Source organism: Hydra vulgaris, chromosome 08, assembly GCF_038396675.1.
Source record: "Hydra vulgaris chromosome 08, alternate assembly HydraT2T_AEP".
NCBI lineage: Eukaryota > Metazoa > Cnidaria > Hydrozoa > Anthoathecata > Hydridae > Hydra > Hydra vulgaris.
The window spans coordinates 62,616,962-62,636,755 of NC_088927.1; the positions used below are offsets into that span (position 1 = coordinate 62,616,962).

General features: G+C 29.2%; 2 long non-coding RNA genes across 2 annotated transcripts; both read right to left on the minus strand.

Annotated features, from left to right (window-relative positions):
- Window positions 1–2,881: 2,881 nt before the first annotated feature.
- LOC136084051 (uncharacterized) lies at window positions 2,882–6,242 on the minus strand. The gene is made up of 4 exons (XR_010640293.1): window positions 5,744–6,242; window positions 5,500–5,592; window positions 3,356–3,409; window positions 2,882–3,136 (listed from the first exon to the last, which is right to left on the minus strand). It is a non-coding gene; the product is annotated as an uncharacterized LOC136084051 (long non-coding RNA).
- A 9,464-nt stretch (window positions 6,243–15,706) lies between these two features.
- LOC136084052 (uncharacterized) lies at window positions 15,707–19,405 on the minus strand. Its single transcript, XR_010640294.1, has 4 exons — window positions 18,232–19,405; window positions 16,324–17,954; window positions 16,186–16,254; window positions 15,707–15,886 (listed from the first exon to the last, which is right to left on the minus strand). It is a non-coding gene; the product is annotated as an uncharacterized LOC136084052 (long non-coding RNA).
- Between the last annotated feature and the right edge of the window lie 389 nt (window positions 19,406–19,794).

Genomic DNA, 19,794 nt, shown 5'->3' on the forward strand with positions numbered 1-19,794 from the left:
TGTTGCGCTCTCATCAGCGTAGGTTTTTTAAACATTTGGAATATTAATTGAAATAATAAACGATATATATATATATATATATATATATATATATACACACACATTTATTATGTCTGATATGGGTAGTATAGAATATCAGACATAATAAATGTGTGTATATATATATATATACACACACATTTGTTATGTCTGATATTCTAATCTTTTAGTTTCAGATGAAACTGTTATTTGCCAATTACATTGGCCAACAGTTTTTGAAAAAGTTACTGTTCAAGGAAAACAAAGACCAAAAATGCCACCATCTGTATAGTCAAGAATACCTTCAAGTCAAATACCTACTCCATTACCACGTCATCGCACAACATGGAAATCTTTAAGCATTGTTAGAAATGTTAGAACTGATGAACTTAGCACTTTTTCATTGGCTGATACAGCAACATATATTGATTTTGAAACATTTCATTGTGGAATAAAATGTTTTTAAAAAGTTTGTGTAAAAATCGTATAAATATTGTTGATTCTTGGTAAAGTTTGAGGAAATACTACATTTTTTAAATGTCATAAAAATAGATCATAAGAAAAACATTATTCAGCAACAAATATCAGTTATGTCTGCAAAACTTATTGGAAAAAAAAATGAATTAGATACAATTATACGTAGTTTTGAATATTTTTCAACATCTTGTGCTTTATACAATAAACTAAGAAACGATTTTCAATTGCCATCAGTTAGTACTTTGACACGCATAACATCAAAAGTTTGCAAAATTGATGATGCTAGTTTCTTAGACTCAGTTTTCAAAAACATTGAAGAAAAACTAAAAATTTGTATAATTATTCACGATGAAGTATATGTCAAAAAAATGATGCTTTACCATGGTGGAACATTGTTTGCTAAATCTTTAGATGATCCATCATTATTGGCTAAAACTGTTTTGGGAATTATGATAGTATGTTTCAAAGGTGGTCCTAAATTTCTGTACAAGATGATTCCAATTTCAAAATTAAGTTCAAATTTTCTGTTTGAACAAATAAACTCCAGCATAAAACTTATAAAATCATCATCTGGCGATGTAAAAGTTGTTATCTGTGATGGTAATCGTGTAAACCAAGCATTTTTTAAATTATATCATACTATTCCAGAAAAACCTTGGAAAACAGAAGATAGGATGTATTTACTGTTTGACTTTGTTCATCTTTTGAAAAACATTAGGAATCTATGGCTTGAGTCATCAATTTCTGATACTACCAAAATGTCTTTGATTTATATTGCTAGTTATGTATGTAGAAATGAATATAATGAAAACATTTTTTTCAATCAAACATTACTTTATTATGAAAAGTTTGCTGAGTACCTCAAGTCTATAGATCGTGGTGGTCTTAAAATTCTACCAGACAATGTTTGCCAATGGGTTTTTTTTTTGCTTTGTCTTATTCCATTTGATAAAAGATAAAGTTTGTCGTATGTCCTTAAGTGACATCTTTTTGCTAGTTTCTGAATTTTACTATTTTGAAACTAATCAAAAACATTGCAACACACTTGCTAATATATTTTTGAACAATTTTTGTGCACAAATTACACCAAGATCTAATAAAGAACCTGCATTAAAAGCTTTAAAGTTATCATAAATTTGTTTAGCAAAGAATGATTTGTATCTGTTGTTGTTAAAATATATGCAAATATTTTCTTTGTTTTAATTTTTTTTTATATAAAATTTTAACTTTTAATTACATTTTAATACAAATATTTTTAAATAAACTCATTAAACTCATTAAGAGTCATATTTTGACTCCAAAATATAATTTTATAGCAGAGTTGTTGATAATCCGTAAAAATAATAGGCCGCCAGTCACGGCTTACGGTTGCGCGACGAATAGGCCTTCAGTATAGAGCGCCATGCTTCACCATCATTCACAATAAAATAACAAATCGGAATATTTAAAATTAGCATTTGTAGCTGAACTTGATAATAATATTGATAAGCACTTTTTTAAATAATGTTTTCCGTCATTAATTTCCATGCAAAACTCTTTATCGTTATTTCCCAGTTCAAAGACATTTCTTTTCGTGCATTTAAATGGACATTTGATCTCAACTATGTATTCATTAGGACAGCATGTACATTTCATAGTACCATCAGGAGTTGGTCCGAGGTATGGTCATCTGCGTGTTCACAGTAAGTGCGTGTTCAAGCAATCCACAATCGAAAATCTCAATGTTTCATGAGATACAATTTTAAATAATTTTTATACAATTTCATTATCACAACCGTATTGTGTTGTTTTGGTAATAGATTTATTTTCTGATGAATAACTTATTTGCATTATTAAACTTTTGGAAGGCATGGCTATATTTGAATGACAAAAAACTTTAAATGGAGTTGCTGGTATAACCCCTGCACGTGCTTTAAGCCATAAACTCAATTGAGATTTTTTATCATCTAAAATCAGTTTAATTTCATCTTCATCATTCAGTTATTTCTAAATCTGAAAAAGTTTTTTTGAAAGTTGCATTTTTTTTAAATCTAAATAATTTAATCTATTTTTAAGTTTAATTATAACTTAAAACATTTTGAAGTAATTTTTTTAACAAAGGTTTAATTATGAGATATTGTTTTTTTATACGTATATTTATAAAAAAATCCTGTCTTTTTCAAAACCGTTTTTTTTGGCAGTTTATTTTCATTCCGGTTTTTTTGGCGGTTTATCCGTACTTATTCGATTTTTGATTAAAAAGACATAAAACCGATAGTTTTTGATATTTAAAACTCTAAGTCTGATATATCAGTTTATCTTTTTTAGGGGTTACAGGCATTTTTTGTCTCCTACTTATAGTTTCATGTCAAATAAAAAAGGAAATAACACGCACCAGCACCTTGTCTAAAATGTATATTTTCATGTTAAATAAAAAAAGAAATAACATATAAGTATTTTATTATAAATATAAGTGAAATAAATAAAAAAGTTCCATTCCCTTCAATTGCAGAATAAAGTTTCTGATGCTAAAATAGGTTTTTAACATTATATGGCAATAAAAATAACCGTTTTTTAAAACTTGCTTATCAATTGCAGCTGCATGGTTTAATGATACTTCCTTGATTTCTTTTCTTAATACGAACCATTATTCTTTGACTTCCTAAAATTATTTAACAACAAACATTAAAATTTTAAAAAGTTTCATTATTATAATAAATAGTATTGTTTAAGATATAAACATTTATTATAGAAATTATCTATTATCAAACTCTAATTCTAATAATTATACATTCAAGAAAAAAAACAGTATTCAGTGTAATAAATAGATATAATTGAGTTTTTTTTTAGTTTTTTTTTTGCAAGCATAAAAAAAACATACTGTGTTGATTATGTGAAAAGACCTCAGAAATATCAAATTGGCTACCACCAGCACCTAAAATATATTATTAATAGAATTAAACGATAACATTAAATATCTAAATTTAAAGATACACATAGCTTTCTCCAATATTTATCTTAAGAACAGTTATCAACTGAATCTTCTTGCAGTATAGCTTTTATACCACTTGCATTTTGTTCTTCTTGCAGTATAGATACATGTCAGATGCCATAAATAAATAAATAGCTGTATCCCTAGTATTTTCGACAAAAAAAGTTAAACGTGCATGACCTACTCGTGCAGTTTTGTTGGCTTTGTTCCTGGCTTCAATGACACTCTTAGACAAAGAACCTAATGGATACTTAAAATATTTAATAAAAGAAACACCATGAACTATCATTCTATGCACAGACGTGCATAGAATGATAGTTCATGGTGCGTCATTGGAATGGCTTTTAAAAACTGATCGTTAGAAATGAGATCAAACAGACGTTCAGATTTCTGCTTGAAATTTCTTTGAGGTTGTACTGTTCATATCAATGAGCAGGTCCCTAAATAGTTTGATCATATTGGTATTCAAATTTAAAATTCTTCCAGTTACAGATGGTTTATTAAAGAATTTTCGTGTATTGGATGTACCACTTCCCTTCCTGACAAAAGATTTTATTTTTAATTGTGTTTTGAATAAGTGCTGAAATTTTTTTTTGTTTTCATTAAATTCTTGGCTGTTTTTTGCTGGAATTTTTCTTCCTTGTTTCACTGCAGGAAGTTTGCAAGCAGTATTGAAGACCCACTCCATGCTGCATATCCACAAAATGAAGACTGCAAACTCCAAGTTTTAATATATTCTTGTCTAGAAGTTTATCTTTATTCCAAATAGTTTCCAAATTAAACTCCTTAGGACTTGCTTGACATACATGACAGCACTGAAATGCTAAATTTTTTTAAGCATTTTTGATACCACAGCATTAAGTGTTTTACCATCATTCATTGTGGTATAAATAGTTGACTAACTTGAAATTATAACAAAAGTATTTTCATGAAGTGTAAACTTAATATTCTCTAAAGATTAAAATTTCATTTTGTAAATGTTCAAACTTCTCTTTAATAAAACTAGCAGTCTTTTTGGCAAAACAAAACATAAGATGAGGGGTTGCATCTGGACTATTTGGATTAAAATTTTTCCATATTACCTTTTTTCCACTTTGAATCTCCAACAGTACAAACACTATGCTATACACAGTGGAATCATCCACACCTCTCTTCATAGTTGCTGCATTCTGAAACTCAGATTGGTCACTCTGACCATCACCTCCCACTTTGCAAATAAGGTATATGTTATCAGGAGGAACCTGTGCTAAAACCTTAATAGGATTATCTTTGTCCTCCAAAAGATACTTAAATACTCTAGAAACTGAATGTTTGATCATATTGAAGAGACTACATTTTACTTCAGTTTCTGAATATTCCACATGCTCTGGATATGTCAATTTTTTGTATTCTTTTAACTTGGTTAAACCTGGAGGAACAAGATGATGATATTGTGTAACAATTTTCTTAAATTCAACCCATGATGTGTCTGTTAGTCTCAAATTGCAAAAAGTATGCAATGATAAATTTGGACCATATAAAGTAGACCTGGGTACAGTAAAGAGATTAGATGTAAATCTTTTTACAGCATGTTGAAGTTCTTCCAGTTCTTTTCACTGAAGATTATCAGTTCTTTTACGTTTCATCCTACTCGTGAGTTCTGAATAAGATTTTCTAGGTTTTGGCGCACAAGGTGCAGTTTATATACCTGCTTCAGGTGTTCCCATTGTTACAGTATTTCTTCTAAAACATGTATAAAATGTGTGTACATATTTATATATACATATATATGTATATGTATATATATTTATATATACATATACATATATTTATATTTATATATATATATATATATATATATATATATATATATATATATATATATATATATATATATATATATATACATATATATATATACACAATATATAGATACACAATATATATATATATTTATATATATACATACACACACATGCACACACACACACACACACACACACACACACACACAAACACACACATATATATATACATATACAGATTATACGTACCTGTTACCCTGCTGAATCAGCTTTTCACCCTCTTTTAAAATAAGCTGTCCCTCCTCATATATCCTTATCTGTTGCTCAGGGTCTTTTTCTATGCTATATATATATATATATATATATATATATATATATATATATATATATATATATATATATATATATATATATATATATATATATATATATATATATATATATATATATATATATATATATACATTTTATTTTAAAAGTAATAAAAACTTACGAGACATATTATTTGTATTTTATTTTTTTATCCAGAAAATCTTTGTATTTAGTGAAGAACAAAGTGCTTTTTTTCCCACATTTGTTAAAGTTTTTTATTAACTCAAAAGCCAGTCTTCGAAAAATTGTGAAACTAACCATACAGCCAGCATTATTTAGTGCAATAAACTTAAACTGCAAAAATTTGGCACAGGCTTTAAAATTTTTTCTTAAGAATACATGCCTTGGGGGAAATGCATGTGTTAAAAGTTGACGAAGAATGTATGTAGCCATTTTGATAATTTATAAAAATTTTATTAAAATCCATCGCGAGGTTACCTCGGAGGTAAAACCAAATGTTATTGAACTATGGAATTTTCATTTACTTCACAGAATTTAGTCGGTTTTTAAATAAAACTCACATTAGTAAATATGATTTTAAAGCATAAGGTCACAGAGGTCGCCTGCATATTTTTGCATGACAGTCAAGTCAATTCGCAGTAGCTATATTTTATTCAAAAAAAACGAGGCGACCTCTGTGACCACATGCTCAAACCAATCAACGATTAAGAAATCAAAAAATCAGCAAAAAAATGCTATGCAAAAACCTTTTTTTCTATTTCTAGTTTTACATTCAATTAAATATATGATTATTTTAATTTCGCATAAAAATAATATAAAAATGTAACACTTATCATATACCTTGAAAGAATTTTAACAAAAATGCGACTTTTTTAAAACCTTAAAAAAACCCTTAAAACATCAAAAGTTTAAAAAAAATAAGACTGATTTTTTTTTTATAGCGAATTAAAAACTGAATGCAAAAAAAAAACTTAAAGAGTTTAAATATGAAAAATCGCTAAAAAAAAATATGTATAAAATAAATCCTATTTCCGCTAAGCGACGCATAGTGCGGCGCACAGTGACTCATAAACCTACAGTTTATGACGTCATCCGCACGGTGAATAGGCCTGTTATAAAGTACCAAGGCGTACTTTATAACAGGCCTATTCACCGTGCGGATGACGTCATAAACTGGAGGCGAACATTTTGTATTTCCTATATTCAATCTGTAACATAAAGTCGAAGTGCTTGCGAAATTATTTAGTTAATTTTAAAATTTTTAGTTTACTTTGTTATAAACATGGGTCGAAAATGCTGTGTCGCGAATTGCAACGGCAATTATGATAAAAGTTCCAAAGAAGAAACTTTTCGTCTTCGTCGAACACCAGAACAAAGAAAAAAGTGGTTGGCTGTTATACCAAGAGACAACATACCAGATAAGAAAGACACCGTTGTTTGTGAAAGGCACTGGCCTGTTGTATACATTTCGACAAAAGATTATGGCAAAGAAAGACCATGTGATCCTCCATCTGTGTTCAAGTGTGTAAAACCAAGTTTAATGCCTAAACCATCTGGTTGTACCAAAAAAACTTCAAGATCACATGCAGAAACTAGAAATGTTCAAACTGACGAGTTTTCTGCTTTTAATTTAAAAAATGGTAAAAAATCTTTTAATGATCTGAAAACAAAAATTATAAATTTAATGGAAATGATATATTTAATACTAAAACAGAAAATCAAGTTTTGATTCAATCGTTAGAGTATGTTCATGACACAGGTGTTCCATTGCTTCTTCTAAAAATAAATAATAATTTTCAGTATGAATCTTTTCACTTTGGAGTCCAATGCTTAATAAAAACACTCTCACAGAACAGAGTTACCATATTGAATAGATGGTCAAATATTGAAGAAGCAGTTCGATTTTTAAATTCATATGAGATAAGCAGTAAAAAAAAAATTTATTCAACAGCAATTTTTTTCAATGAACAATAAACCTGTTACAGATAAAAAGTATTCTGTTGAAACAATGATTAGAGCTTTTGAGTACTTTGCAATGTCACGTACTACATATAATCGTCTTCGAGAAGACTTTAAACTACCTAGCATTACAACATTAACAAGACTAACATCAAAAGTAAAATCTGTTCATGATATTTATCTACAAAAAAAATTTTTTAAACTTAACAGACATTAGACATAAAAACTGCATTCTTTTATTAGATAAAGTTTATATAAAGACTATGTTGCAGTACCATGGGGGAACAGTTTTTGGAAAAGCAGTTAATAATCCCAATGTTCTTGCAAATACTGTTTTAAGTTTTGTTTGTGGTTAGTACTTTGTTTGGTGGACCTAAATTTTTATGTAAAATGCTTCCTGTGTGTGACATCGATTCAAATTTTCTTTTTGAACAAACTACTTTTCTTTTATCTGCGATAAAAGCAGCTGGTGGTCATGTTATTTCTATAGTTTGTGATGGTAACAGGGTAAATCAAGCCTTTTTTAAGAAATTTGAGACAGATGGCGTACCTTGGCGAACAAAAGATAATATATATCTTCTGTATGATTTTGTGCACCTTTTAAAAACATTCGCAATAATTGGATCACTGAAAAGTCACAGAACTTGAATTTTTTGTTAATAAAGAAAAAAAAGTTGCCAAATGGTCTCATATTGTAGCATTGCATAAATTAGAATCAAATCAAATGATTAAAATGTCTAAACTTACAGATGTTGCTGTGTTCCCAAAACCAATTGAAAGGCAAAAAGTTTCAACTTGTCTGAAAGTATTTTGCGAAGAAACAGTTTGTGCTTTAAAATGTCACCCAGAGTTAAAAGATGTTGATGATACTATTTCTTTTCTTTCAATAATAACTGAATTTTGGAGAATTGTTAATGTTCATAGCCTTTATGCAGATTTACATATGTGTGATCCGAATCGGTCTGCTATTTTCTCTTCTAATGATTTTAATCTTCAAAAGCTTTAGAATTTGGAAACATAGCTAAGCAAATGTGCTCTTCTCAAATAGTTTGTTTTAAAAGCTTCACTAAAGATACTTCTAAAAGTATCTATCATACTTGTAATGGTCTTGTGGAGTTATCAAAGTTTCTCTTGTCTACAAGTCATAAGTATGTTTTGCTTGGAATATTTACAACTGATTCTTTAGAAAAGCAGTCTGGAAAACTGAGACATGGATCAGGAGGTACATATTTTATCACTGTTCAACAAATACTGGAGAAAGTGGGTATCATAAAAGCAAAACTACTTTTGCAATTAGACAAATATGGTGTTGATCTTGATTTTACTACATCAGGTTATTCTTGTGAAAGATGTGGTTTTTACTTAAATGAAGAAAAATGTTTGATATTTGATAATTTGCCAGAATTAGAAAATATATTATCTATAGATGTCAAAATGACTCTAATTTACATAGCTGGTTATATTGTCCGAAATGACAAAGATTCAGATGATTCATATTTTTATTATGAGAAACTTAGAGATTTTACTGAAGAAATTAATCGTGGAGGATTAACTATACCTGGTGATTTAGTTTGTCAATGGGTGATATATTGCTATATTATGTTTCGTGAAGCAGCTGATAATACATGCATAACTTCTTTGTGCAATCTAATGATGCTTGTATCAGAATCCTATAAATTAAATATGAACAGAAACCATGGTGTTACACTTTTAAATGTGTTGTTTAAGAACTATTGTAATTTATATTCTCCAAGGTTTGAAAAAGAAACGAAACAAAAACTTTTAAAACTTAGCGTTAAATAACAAAGGCCAACAGGAACTGTTTTTTTGTTAAATTGAACTGTTAAATCTAAATAATTATACTGTATATAACTATAATAGAATAAAAGAAAAAAGTATTATTAATTTTTAATATATTTTAAATGCATTATTGTTGTTTATTATTATTTCTTCCTAAAAAAACAATTTTTATGTTCAGTTCAGGTTATTTTTTCTGTATTTTTTGTTTATAAAACTTGCCTCCAGTTTATGACGTCATCTGCACGGTGAATAGGCCTGTTATAAAGTACGCCATGCTCAGGACGGTCAAAAAACGGCAAAAATTAAGTAAAATTTGACATAAATTGTAAATAAATAATATTATATCAAAATAATAATTTTTGGGTCAAAGATTTCAAATTTGTTGATAAATTTTTTATTTACGCCCACTTTCAACGCGTATAATGCGCGCATTAAAGGTATATACGCGTACAAAAAAAATTTTCTTCAAGTTTTAGAATCTTCAAGACAAACACATTATCTTGATATATTACTCTACCTGATATTAAAAAAAAAAAGGTTTTTTAAGGATGTTAATACATATAGAAAAAAAGCTATATTTTGTGACATTTATTTTATTATTTACATTACAATTAATTTAATAACTTCATCTGGTAACGGTTTCCTCAAGAGCTCTTAAGTTTTCTAAAAGATATGCTTGATACTTTTGGATCTGATCTTACTAGAAGGTAGTGCATCTGATTCATCATTGTGGTTAACCTTGATGTTTTTGCCGTGTGCTTAAGTCTAGAATTTCTTATCTGTTTATTTAAACTTTCCAATGCATCTTCCGAACATACCCCAATTGGCAAAAGTAATTTATGTGATATAGAAGAACTATGCAGTAACAGTTTATGTACAGTAGGAGGCATAAGATAGTCGTACAAACTCACTATACATTTAGCTGTTTGAGTGCAGTATAAATCTAATTCATTGATATTAATAGGATATCCACGAGATATGGTTATGAGAATATTATGCAATCTTTCAATTATATCACAATCAACTTTAGTAATTTCAGAAAAAATTTCACTATTTTTAAATGCTCTTCTGGCAGTATTGCCGTCATTGGTATTTCCAGACCCAGTTTTAGGCATGTCAACATATAGGCTTAACCGTTCCGTGAAGAGTACATGAATCTCTTTTTTTTTAAGTCTACAGATAATTTTTCCTCAATTGTTTTTGGCTTATATTTTTTAATTTCAATTTTGTAACTCAAATGGAGAATAAATTTCAAGCATTTTATCCTGCAATGCAAAGCTGAAATTCCGAGCCCCAAGGCTGACTCATTCTCAATTTTTGCTTTTAATAAATCAATATTGTTCATTTCGTTGGGTTTAGCATCGCACACGTTGCAGGATTGAGTGGATTTTGACTCTGTAAGTGCGTTAACTACTTTATTATCAAACATTGTAAGATCAACTCTATAGCTGATAAGGTCACCTTTCTTCCTGCAATATCAAAAAATTTGCGAAACATCTTTAAGATATTTATTTGATTTTTTAGACCTGAATCTTCTTCTCTTGATAAATTTCTCTTTTTTATATTGTAGATGAAGAGGTCTACAAAAGTGACAATTTGAAGGATTTTCATTTTTCCAAATTTCGACATCTTCTACTTTGAGCAATAGAGGCACAAAAGCTGTACTAAAAAGATTTTCTTCACTTTTAAGTTCTATACTTGTGTTGCTTGTCTCGTATTTCTGTTTATAAATACTTTGATTTGATGCTCTATCAAAAACAATCTTTCCATATAAAACTCCAAATATTTCGTTACCTTGACCACAATTAGGCATATCAATCATTTCAGTTATTCTACTTACAGTGTGATCTAACATGCTTTGAAGAGTACACTTTGCAGAAATTTCAGAAAAGTGTATATTCTCAGGATAGTATTTCAATTTTTCCTCAAAAATACCGTGCAAGTTAGGATAAATATGCACATTGTGTACAAGCACTGAGTTTTTGATCATTTGATATTGTTTATCGCTGAGATCGTGTTCATTTTTAACGCAAGAGCTTCCTCTACACTCATATTAATGGAAAAGGTTTTATCTAGAGTTTCATCAACTTTTTCTATCTCTAAAACATTAGAAACATTGTTTTTTATAATGGAGGCTTTTTTTTTTCTCCAGCAGGATTTGCATTTTTTGCAGAAGCTAAAAATAGAGCTTCATGATGTTCAGTGGCTAGTTCTTTTTTTTTTTTTTTTCTTTTGCTTTGCTCTCCAAGAACACTCCATTGTTTATGGGGTCTTCCAGAGCCAAAATGGATATTTTTATTGTTCATAAGATTTATGATGTCGACGATTTTGTTTTTGTATAAATGTATCATAATTTCGTCCACATTGTTTTAGTTTTTTCTTCACCTTTTAAATAAATATAACTAAAGCAACCTTTACTTTATTTAAGTTTTCTTTGCGAATTTCTTCAGTTTTTTTTATTTCATTAAGTAAATCCTTCCATAATCTTAATTTCCACTCCTAATTCACGTTTATTTGGGATAAGATCTAATCTTTTCATTGCTATTGTTTTTAAGAACCATCAATATAATAAAACTAATATATCAGAAACATTTTAAATTACATTATATATTTTTTCACTTTACACTGTTTAAAACTTTATTTTGTTATGACTTTAACAATTATCACATTGTTACATCCTGTAAGAACACTATATTACTAAGTTAACTTTATATTACAGGAAATAATAAAGTTGTTCAGTTAAGCTTTTTCAAACATGTACTTGTCGAATAATAAATCGTTCTTCAAAAGTGTCAAAAAATATTTTAACAAACTTTAAATAGTATATAATGACAAAAGCACGTTTTTTAAAACTATATTTAATATTTATGATTTAAAAACTATATTAGAGCAAGTAATACAAGTAAAAAATTAAAATGTAAGTTTCCCGCCATTTTAATTTGTTTTGATTATAACAAAATACTTTCAAAAATTGCGGAAAACAAGGTTTTTAAGTGTTTAACAACATTTGTATTTCTTTTATAACTTCCAATACCGCAGGAGAATACCATCCATCGTAAGGTAACTTTTCTAGTTGCGGTATTGAATAATTGTTATTGCTCAAAGTTCATTGAAATGAAAGTGCATCATAAAATGCATGTACATCTTTGGTTAAGATTTTTTTCATGCTTTGAAGATCATCAAACTTCCTTTTGCTGATAGACCTACAGTTAGTGTACATTCAACTGGGAGCCATTCAACTGTGTTCTGGGTGCTCCTGAAACGAGTGGGTAATGAGTTCCACTCACTGGAACCTCTAAAAAGTTTGTACTCTACTTTTCCATCAGGGTGGTATCAGAGCATGCTAACCTTGCTTACTGTAGGATCACCAACTTTTTTACCTGGTCTAATGCTGGTAAAGGTCTCTTTTAATTTGGCAAAGTAACTAAAATCTATCTGATTCACAAAATATGGCTTGGGGTTTCGCCTGGCAGTCTGCATCATTACAACTAAATCTCTGGGAGTGTACACGTCACTTACAATATTTCTCTCAATGACACTGTGCATTGCATCACATTCCATGTTCGTATGTCCAGGAACAAGATACTTTTGATAGATAGAGACACCTGTCTCTTTTGATAAACAATAGTAAATGTTTGATAAATATGCATTTTTGTTTTGATAGCCACAACCGTTGCTCCATAATATAAGTTCTTTGATATTTTTGTTTGCATGAAGTATGGTTTTAAAATGTGAGTATTTCAAATATGCAAATACTTCACTTGAGACATCCCATTTAGTTTCGACCCATACATAACAATATCCATCTCGATTACACATGTTATACATTGTGAAAATATGCACCTGTAGCTATGTCTTGTAATACAATGCGCTTGCTTTACTCTATATATATGTATATATATATATATATATATGTATATATATATATATATATATATATATATATATATATACATATATATATATATATACATATATATATATATATATATATATATATATATATATATATATATATATATATATATATATATATATATATATATATATATATATAAATTGTTAAATTTGTTTTAAACTAATTCATCTTTTTTCTTACTTTAGATAAAAATATACTGGCTGACATTGCTTAATTTTTTTAACAATACTGTGCATTGTAGTCTGCATTCTTTGTTAATCTAAAAATAATTATTTTTTAATTAAATATTGTTTTATTTGTGATGTAAATTCATTTCATAATCAGTTTATATATATATATATATATATATATATATATATATATATATATATATATATATATATATATATATATATATATATATATATATATATATATATATATATTAAATTATTAGGCGCACTCGAGTTTTTTAAGAATTTATCGCATTTAAACATGGATGTGATGGATTTTTATGTAGGAAATTTATTATACAATTCGTATTTGTATGTATTTTCCATATGTGGTATTACAGTGTGAGTCAATTAGTACATTAACGCGTACAAGTCAAAAGCTGCTCCAGTTGCGTTCGCGGTGGCTTCAATTGCGGACGTGTTTATCTAAAGTGTTTGTTTATTTAGCAGTTTTACAGAACATATTACACATTTAACTGTTTATTTCGTGTGCAACGTTTATAAATAATAATAAGTTTGAACACTTTAAGCATGGGTAAAAAAGCCGATCTTTCACCACGCAAAAAAGCTGAAATAAAGGCCCTTGTGAATGCTAAAGTACTTTCAAATCACGAAGTATCACGAAGATCGGAGATTTCTGAAGCTAGTATACGACGTGTAAAACAGAAAATTGAGTCAGGGGAAGAATTGATTCCAAAACGAAAGAAAAAATGCGGCAGAAAGCCTATTTTCACTCCAAGGGCAGAAAGTCTTTAAAGAAAATTTGCCTTGAAAACAAATTTGCTACCACAAAACTGATAACATCGCAACTCCAAGGTGTTAATGTGAATGCTTCTGAGCGCACTGTTCGAAGAAAATTAACAGATTTAGATTTTAAGGCCTGCCGCCCTGCCAGGAAGCCCAAGTTAACACCTGCAATAAAAGCTAAGCGTCTGACGCGGGCCACACACTTCCGTGATAAAGATCTGGACTTCGGTAAGTTGTTGCAATTTTTTTACAATTTCTTCACAAATAATGCATTTAACCTTTTTCTATGATGACAGAAAACCAGCACAAATGTTTAGTGTTTTTTGTTGCTATTTTTGACAAGTCTGCTTTAGTGATGAAACCACATTTGAAATTTTGCAAAACAAAGCTCAGTTTGTGCGTCGTTGTCATTGAGAAAAATTTCATCCTGACTGTGTTATTCAGACTGTGAAGCACTCTACAAAAGTGATGATTTGGTCAATCTCAGCAGCAAATGTACTGGACGTCTGTACGTGATAAATGGTATGATGAAGCAAGACCAGTACAAAAATGTCTTGCAAAATTGGTTGATTCCGCAGCTCCAAGAATGGTTTCCAAATGGGGAACCATTCACTTTTATGCAAGATGGAGCTCTCTGCCATACAGCTTGATCTATCAAAGCTTTTTTGGCAGAGCAAAATATTCCTCTGTTGGATTGGCCGGGTAATAGCCCGGATCTGAACCCCATAGAAAACGTTTGGGAGTTGATGAAAAGAGAAGTGGCTAAAGATGTCATTACAAACAAAACTCAACTAATAGAAAGAATAATTTACGTCTGGAATCATCAGCCTCAAATGCAGGAGACGGTACATTCCTGCATTGACAGCAATCCGCGAAGAATTAAAGCTCTTCTAACGGCTATACCCAGTGAAAAAGCGCATATGGGATACGCGTGGATTTTTTCCATATGTAACCCATGTGGGGATTATTATTTTGTCCCATGTGGGTTTCATATGGTAAATCCCACATGGATTCCATATGGTAAATCCCATATGGGATACGCGTGGGTTTTTACCATATGTAACCCATATGGGGATTATTATTTTGTCCAATGTGGGTTTCATATGGTAAATCCCACATGGGTTTTATGTGGTAATTCCTACATGGGATATAGGTGGAAAATACTACATGTTATAGATCTTAAATGCCACATATTTTAATCCAAATGGTATAAAAGTAGTCAATACTAGACAAATGAAAGTCCGAATGCTTCTAATGAAAATTTTTAAAATTCTTTTAATTTAAAAATTACTTAAATAGTAATTTAAAATTAATCATCGAAGCTTTCAGAGAGGCTTAACTTAATCTGGTATTTGCTACTTTATCCCATTTGGTATTCAAAATGTGTAGCATTTTTGATCTTTTACATGTGATGTTTTCCACCTATAACCTATGTGGGATTTACCTGAAACTATTATGACGAAATTTTATAAAATTAAAAGACGTGTTGCAAAATGAATTTATTCTAAAATAAATGCTATTACCCATACATCCAAAATGAATATTAAAAATATTATTTTTTCTTTTGCGATTTACACGCCGTTTTTTGTCGATTGAATTAATTAAATCACTTCGGCTTGCATAATGCCAAGGTTTTTAGTATCTTCTAACTTTCTTCAAACATTTTCTAAAAAAAAAATATAAATACAAATATATATAAATATATATATATATATATAGAGAGAGAGAGAGAGAGAGAAACAGAGAGACACACACACACACACGCACAGAGAGAGAGAGAGAGAGAGAGAGAGAGAGAGAGAGAGAGAGAGAGAGAGAGAGAGAGAGAGAGAGAGAGAGAGAGAGAGAAAGAGAGCAATTTTAATAAGGAACCTTATTAGTCGAGCAATTTTAATTATTAGCCAGGTTGAAGTCATTAATGACTACAATATTTCACAAATAATTATTTCCTAATTTATTACTTACAATGACTAACGTATTATGAGTAATTGAACACATATTATGCGTAATGAGCTTGAACCCATGAGGAGAATCCTGAAAAAAAGTGATCAATTAGGATAAGTGGTTAAACAAAAAAACAAAAACAAAAATGTAAAAACCAACTTTTTCAATGATGTAGACGTTGGGTGCAATAGCCACTGGATGCAAAAGTATCTTTACTTTTTCGTCACACACACGGCCTTTTATAATAACAGGCCTTGACATCGCGCAAAATGCCGTAAAAACTGAAGGCCGATTAAACTTTCACTTTTACTTATATTGATATATTTTTATATTAGGTAGGGTGTAATGGCAGTCTATGCTTTCTAATAATAATCTCTAGTAAAGACGGAAATATAAAAAGAAAACCAAAAAATTGTTAAAAGATAATCATATTTTTCGTATTTCAAATTTTATTAAGAATATTTATGTAATATTAAATAGTATCAATAACAAGCCGAACCATAACAAAGTATATATCTATATATTAGAAAGATAACTGTATTTTTAATTTTTTTTGCTAAAAATGGTAACAATAAAAATCACCAACAATAAAAAACACCAACAAAAGTTGATTCAAGCAAAAAAAAAGTTTTATCAATATATCTCAACAGGGTAAATATTTACAAATCCAAACATATTGAGAGACATATAGGCTAATGAGAAAATAAAAAACATAAAAAGTAAATAGCATAATAAATTACAAAACTAATTTTCACATAAATTATGATAGCTTTAGTATTTTGGGAGTGGTAATTAGTGAGTAATTCTTTAGCAGAATATTAGAATATACTCTGCATTGTTTTTTTGTGATTTTAAATTTATATTTAGCAGCAATGAACTGAAACTGAGTAACACAAAATGTTCTGCATAAAGGGTCAGTAGCACCTTGAAAAAAAAAAGCAAAATATTGACCATTAAACAAGAGTATCAGAAGGAATTTCAAGTCTGCCTCTGTTTAGGCTATACAGATAACTTCCATATTTATAATAATTATTGGTAGAATTATCATAAATTTTTATTTCGCTTTTTTGCACATAGCCAACTATGTAAACTTTAGCCACTAATGTAGATTTATTAACTGAGCTTTCAAGATCATGTATATTATCCAGAAGTTCTTTTTCATCAGTAGAAATATCTCTAAAACATGTCACAAGTATAACCATCGATACCATCAACAGGAATGTCAAGTTGTAATATCAATTTAGTATGTTGAATATTAATTTTTTCAATTACAGATTTAGCCTTTATAAAGTAAGTACCTCCAGATCCCTGTCGAAGCTTAGAAAAAGCTTTTTCAAGTGAATCTGTTGAAAACCAACCTAATAAGACATACTTTGCTCCATTACTCAACAAAGTTTCTACGAGATCAATAAAGCCATAACATAAATGCGCTATTGCCTGTAGGTTTCATAAAATTTGACAATTCAGCAATATCTCGTAGCAGTTGTAACTGTTGATCACCAACTGAGTGGATTTCTCCGCATAATTCATTTCTAAACCGAATGCCAGCACCAGGTGCTTTGACATTAACAACATTCGAAAAAAAATTATTTTTTTAATAAATACAGCAGTACCTTCAAATGCTTTATTTTCAATCTCTGGATGCATTTTTAATGCAGCTACTATTTCTTCGCAAAAAACAGACAAACAAAACTTTACAGATTGTTTCTCTATTGGTTTTGGATAAACTGATTTAGCTGTAAGTTTAGAAAGTTTAAAAAGACTATTGCACTCAGTTTTATATAAAGTTTCTAAATCACTCCACTTAGCCAAGCCAGTTCTTTATTGTTCAAAAATTGAAGTTCGTCAGTCTTTTCTGTCAACTAATTGTTTCGTATAGCTTTTAAGAGATGCACATAATTATACAATAAATATATACCTGATGTTGCTAACCATGGTTTACTATCAACTGTTTTAAACATTCCAAAAAATCTTTGATTTACACGGTTACCATCAGTAATTATTACCAATGTCTTACTACTTTCAATACTATTTATTGTATCAACAATTTGTTGACATTGAGCAAACTAAAATTCAGGGGAAAGATTTGCAACAGGTTGAGCTCTACATATAAACTCTGGACCTCCAAAAAGACATTTAATCATAAATGATAAAATTGTTTTAGCTAACTTTTCAAGGTAGTTTACTGCTTGACCAAACAAAGCACCTCTTTGGTAAAGTAATGAAGCTTTGACATAGACCTCATCAATTAGTAGTATGGAAGTTCTTTTCAATGGATTTAAATTCATAAAAATACTATTTATGAAACTTAGGTCCTCCATTGAGCTTATTTTTGAAGTCAATCGTGTTAAAGTCCTTATACTTGGCAACTTGTAGTCAATACACAAACAATCATATAAATTTCGTCGCATAGCAAAATAATCATATGCTCTACATATAATATCTGAAGTATATAAAACTTCACCAACATTACCTTTTCTCATAGCATTAAGGTGTTCGAATAGAATATTTGACTGAAGTGAACTTTCTTTATTTTTTAAAAATCTAACTGCTTCAAATAAAGCTGATTTTGTTTTTATTAACTTAAATTTGTTTACAGCTTAAGATGAAATATTACAAGTTGTGCCATTATGGTTAGCTACAAATGAATAATCATTGAAACTTACTAAAATAAATAATGGAACACCAAGTTTGTACATTTTTGATTGTATGTGTAAACTTTTTTTATTAAGCTGGAAAACAATAACATCTTTATTATCACTTAAAAAAGATTGAATATCGTCAAATATAAGTTCATCCTCTTTTAGAAAATCATTTAACTCATCTGGTAAAATGCTTCGAAAACCGCTTGATGTTACAGTTTTTCTAACTTTACTTGCTGGTGTGGCTAAACAACTAAGCGGATTATTTTTAAAAATAGATGGTGGGTTTAAAGGTCGTTGCTTCCCATATTTGCTTTCAAAAGGTGCTTCATTTGGCCTATGAAGTTGACATACTGCTGTATAGTCTGTAACAATAAAACCAGTTCTTGGGATAGCTTCACTACATCTTTTTCTCTCCTCTAGATTCTTCGGGAATTTATAAATTAATATTTTTGTTGTAGTTGAGTATTGATATTTTTGTTGTAGTTGAAGACTTGCAAAGAGATACACAGCATTTTAAAGGCATTTTAATTATTAAAAAAACTTATCGTTAGTTTGACAATATTATTACCTTACAAGGTAACACCTTGAACCTTACAATGTTTAAGTCTTTAAGTTGCGCTATCTAATTTATAAACCAATTAAATTTTAAAGATTTATTAAAAAAGCGCGAACACAAACTTTCGTCTAGTGTTAAAAGATGAAAATGTAAACACAGTATTAGGAATAGGCCTTCAGTTTAACAACTTTGTTGCGCGATGTCAAAGCCTGTTATAGCAGAAGGCCGTGGTCACACATAATACAATATTCTGAAACTAATAAACAAACATCTAAATTTCTATAAGTAAATTTATTCTTTGATCATTGCCTACATATCCTACCTTATTTTCATATCATAATCTATTATGGTATTATTTATATAACATATCACAACAATATTATTAAATTTGTGATGTTCAAATATCATATGAACATTCTCTAACATGTT